We start from the raw sequence: 4,635 nt of genomic DNA on the forward strand, positions 1-4,635 counted from the left end.
GGAGCGGGGGGCGACGGTGGCGATCGTGATGGAGCGCGAGTCTGTGGGGTTGCGTAAATGCGTGGAGAGAATGCGGTGGCTGTGGGAGGATGTGGGGGGGGGCGCGTCGTGGCGCAATGGACCCCCTTGGAGGCCCCTGGGAGCCGCCTGGGATCGTGGGATGGAGGCGTCCGGGCCCAGGGAACCTCGCCTTTGGGGGAATGAATGAAGAGCCGTGGAAGCGCCTTCCGACTGCTCCGTGCGAACGGATTGGCCGGCGTGCGCGCGCGTGTGTGCGTGTGTGTGTTTAGGATTCGGAGCCGCCTGGGTCCTGGGCGCGGCTGCTTGACCGCCCCGTCGCGGTCCGGGTGCCCAGTTGCCCTCCCTCCCTGCACGCTGGAGCAGCGGGTGTAGACGCTGAAGGCTGGAGGCTCCTTTACGTAAACAGCTGCTTGCGGCTGAACGTCCGCGCCTCGCGTGGGGCGGTTCGAGGAGGAGGCGGCAAGGCTGAGACCTGCTCCTCATGCCCCTGTCTTCCCGTCCCCGGAACCCTTCGCTGTATTCACGTTGGGTGAGTTGATGGCACAGAGTGTTCGGGAATGAAGTTGTATCTCCAGGAAGCCCCAGGATGCCCCGAGACTGCTTGGGGCGCAGAATTCAGTGAGGCCGAGCAGGGGGCTCGCTCTGGTTCTGGGATCCCTGGCTGCGCTCCCGCTGCTCATTATCATCTGCGGTTCCCATGAGGCCAGCCACCCGGCGTTGGAGCAGAAAGGTAGGCTGGCGGCATCTGCACCCCGCGAGGGTCCAAGGAGGAAACCGAGGCTTGGAGCTTTGCGGGGAGTTTCTCTAAGACCCTCCCACGCATTCTCCGTCCCCAGTTTTTCTACCCCCCTCCCCCTGCAACGTTGCAAAATCAGGAACCCTTCCTTCCAGAGCATGACACTTACTAATTTTTACAAACTGTGTGTTGAATCAGGATGTCTCGATGAATACCCACTACAGATCATATATGGTTTTGTTTAAGAGCATGGGAATAATAATGCTTTTTAATTAGGTAGTTTTTTATCAAATAAGTTTTTCTCTCCAATACTAAAGATAGGCAGGAAAATGTTCTTGCCTCCTGCTGCATGGAGAGACAGAGCCAGCAGGGAAGCGGCCTGCCCTGGGCTCCCTGTTAGTGCTCAGCTGTGCCGGAATGGGTCTGCAGGTCAGGCCTGCCCACCAAGGTCCAGCTCCCCAGGAGAACCACCTTGGGGGCCTTCTGAAGGAAATCGGCCATGTCTTTTTGTCTTTTCTCTCTGGGCCATGCAGGACTGCAGTAAGCTGGCTTGTGGGTGAAGCAAGCCAAGTTAATTCATCCAAGATATGGGGTGGGGGTGGGTGGGGGGGCACGTCTGCCCACAGTGGATCCCACGCGTGCCTTGCTTTTCTTTGGCCATCAGAGCTTGTGAGGTCTGAGCCACCGCTGCCCTGGCCTGGGGAGTTGACGCCTTTGGTTTTCCACATGCCTGAAAGAGAGAAGACGAATCCCTGCATCTGGAGCAGGCGATGTTTGCAGGAAAGGTTGGGAAGGAGACTCTGCTTATTTGGTGTTTAGAGAAAAGCAGAGAAGAGACTCTAAGATACCGGCTGAGCCACAAGAGTCCCAGGGCCTTTGAACCTGCACTAGCAGAAGCTTTGGAGAAGTGCTGGGTTCTGATTAGATTGTGGTTGTCCAGGGCCATCAAGGTCCTAGCTGAAAGCTGCCCTTGCTAGTGCAAGGGATGGGGAGAGGAGGTTGGGGCTGCCCTGAACAGGAGAGCCCGCGCTCTACCTGTAGGAAGCAGCTTTGACTGAGCTCCAGCCAGTTGGGGAAAACCAGACTTGCTAGGGTTTGTTAATTTTCAAGAGAATTCTCAAGCTTGGATATTAAAGTGTGGGCTCAAATTCTAGAAGTAGGGTAGAGGTTAGGTGAGTGTACTGGCAGGAGGTCTGAGGCTTGACACCTGGCTCTTTCTATACTGGGAAGGGTATCCCACCATCAGAGAAATGTGACCCACGGATCACACCCCCTGAGGGCCCAAGGACTAAGAATTGACAGATGCGCATCGTGTCTACAGCCATGTGCCAGGCTCCTTCATTTGCTTATGGGTCTTGCATTCACTCAATAGCTATTTGATGAATTCCCATCATATGGAAAGTGACACTCTGCATAAAACTTTTCAAATAATTTTATTTCCCAAATAGATCCCTCGGTTGACCACCTGGGGATGATACAATGATAAGACAGACATGGTCCCAGCCCTTGAAGGAGGGGACCAGACACAAATGCCTGTACCAGGTGGACAAATGAACTGAGCTGTGTTAAGAGCTGGGAAGGATGGCGTGGCAAAGGAAAGGGCTAGGAACGGGGTGGTGGTGGGGGACGGGCCTCCTTTTACAGATGTGGAAACTGAGGCTCGCAGCAGTAGGGCAACTTGCCCAAGGAAACACAGCTGGTAAGTGGAAAGTCAGGCCAGGTCTTTGATCCCCGGCTCCTGGGCCGGCTGCTTCATCCCATCAGGCTGGGCTGAAACATCTGGGAGTTTCCAGAATGGACGCTTGCTGTGGTTGGCAGCTCTGCTTTTCCCGTGCACCCGCCCAGACCCTCTCCCCTTCCTCGTGCCTCAGCAGGCCTGGGATTGCACAGATGCCACTTGTCGCCCATTTGTACGAGAGAGAGAGAGAGGAGTCCACTTAAATTCCAAAGGCAGAAACTTTTTAAAAAGTAGCAGCTGGTATGGGAATGTCATTTGCGTGGGCACGCCCTTTAGCAGCATGTGAGTAGAAGTGATGCTGTCAGTCACTGGTGACAATAATGTACCCTGTTTTCCCTTCTGGTCTGTAGCTGGGATGCTCAGGAAGGATACTGAGTTACTTCCATGGGTACCTCTGATCCTGTTCTGTGAACTGAGAGATTGTGTTCTCACCTAGCTGACCAGACATTGGGAGGCCGAGCGTTTTGACTTGCACAATGTATTTCTTTATTGTTCTCAAGTGCTAGGGTCTGACTCCCTTCCTGAGACGCTCCTCCTTTAAGTACAGCACTGGGCCGAGATGATTCACATGCAGACCTGTGTTTTCACAGCATGAAATGAAGCATAAAGGTGTCAGTCGTCTAGTTAGCGTATTCGGTCTAGATATTCAGGAAGAAAAGTCAAGGTTTTGTGTTGATTTGGGCCCATATAGGATTATTTTAAGTACAGGGGTTGGGCGGGAAGACACTGATCACGACAGCTTTCATTTTCTGGGTTCCTGCTGGTTCCCGCTGGCCCTGAGCCGGGCAGTCAGACAGGTATCCCCTTTTGTCTCAATGAGAGGGCAGGGAGGCCCTTCGAGATCACACAGACCAAGCTGTTAGCCTGGGCCTCCGGAGGAAGGAGGGACGTGGGAGGGGCGGTGCATAGCAATAACAGAGCTCCAGAGAGGCAGGGCGGGTGTGACCCAGCAAGCTGTAAGCTGGGGGAGGTTCTCAGTCTCTCTGCTGATTTTGAAAGGGATGCGGAGGAAACTCGAGCCACATCTTTCATCAGCAGCACATGCAGTATTGACACGTTCCCTCGGGTGCCACCCCGGGCTAGGTACACGGGGGCAGAGTCAGCACGCGGCTGGGCTCCGAGGCAGCACTCAGAGGAGGGGCGAGGCAGCAGTTGCACATCAGAGTCTCTTAATGCTGCTGACAGATGGCGTTGAGCCTGGGACAGGTGCAGCAGGCGCCTGGCTGCAGTGGTCTAGAATGACTTCGCACCTGGCCTGAAAGCTGGGGTCCTGTGCTGTGCGTGAGGTGACCTCTGCAGGGGGCTTGGAGCAGCGTCTGGCATACAGTAAGCGCTCGATAAATGCTGACCTTTCTTTAGCACTCATCACCGGGGGGGTAGGGGGGGGATGTCTCTGAACTCCTTGAAATTGCGCGTGCAATTTTTATGTAGCTGTGCATCTTTCTCGGAGGGCATGCCTTCTAGTATATTCTACCTCAAAGGGCTGCTCTGACACCCCATAAGGCCGGGAGCCCCAGGATGCCTTGGATTCTAGTCAGGTTTCCTTGGGGTGGTTGTTCGACTTTTCAGGGTTGTTTCTTCATCTGTGCAAAGAGTGGGCTAGGTACCCAGGTGCTGTGAGAGACGCTTTCAGCTGACATGGAGGACAGGCTGTGGGTCCAATGCAGTTAAGCAGAGGGCAGAGCGGGCAGCTCTCACTGGGGATGTCCTGGGTGGCTTTTGAGTGTCACATGCTGAGCCGCACTTTAAGTTCAAAAGAGTCCCAAGCAGGCGAGCAGGGGCCTCCTTGCTGGGCAGGCTCTCCCTCACACTATTTTAGATCTGTAGAACTCATCTTAGTCCAGGCCTTTTGGGCCTTTGAAGAAAGCAAGGCTGGCAGATCCTCAAAAGCAGAGGTGTCATTATAATGGAAATTTGGCCGTCTTCCAGAATTGTGTTTGCGATGAAAATATTGAAACAGGCAGCTCCATCACCCAGGTGCCTGGAAAATACCCCAACATGGGCAAATAATTAGATACAAGCCAGGCGCAATTATTTTTTCCTACAATATGCTGGAACCTGGTGGTTTTGCATTTTTTTTCTTGAAATGGAGTATGCACCCACTAGTTCATTTTGCTCCTTGTGGTCAAAAAAAAAAAAA

General features: G+C 53.9%; 1 protein-coding gene across 2 annotated transcripts in view; it reads left to right on the top strand.

Annotated features, from left to right (window-relative positions):
* The window catches only part of CHST15 (carbohydrate sulfotransferase 15), a 72,073-nt gene that overhangs the window by 1,395 nt on the left and 66,043 nt on the right, over positions 1-4,635 (top strand). The gene's annotated exons all lie outside the window — the stretch shown is intronic.

The sequence above is a fragment of the Pteropus alecto genome, unplaced genomic scaffold (genome assembly GCF_000325575.1).
Source record: "Pteropus alecto unplaced genomic scaffold, ASM32557v1 scaffold74, whole genome shotgun sequence".
NCBI lineage: Eukaryota > Metazoa > Chordata > Mammalia > Chiroptera > Pteropodidae > Pteropus > Pteropus alecto.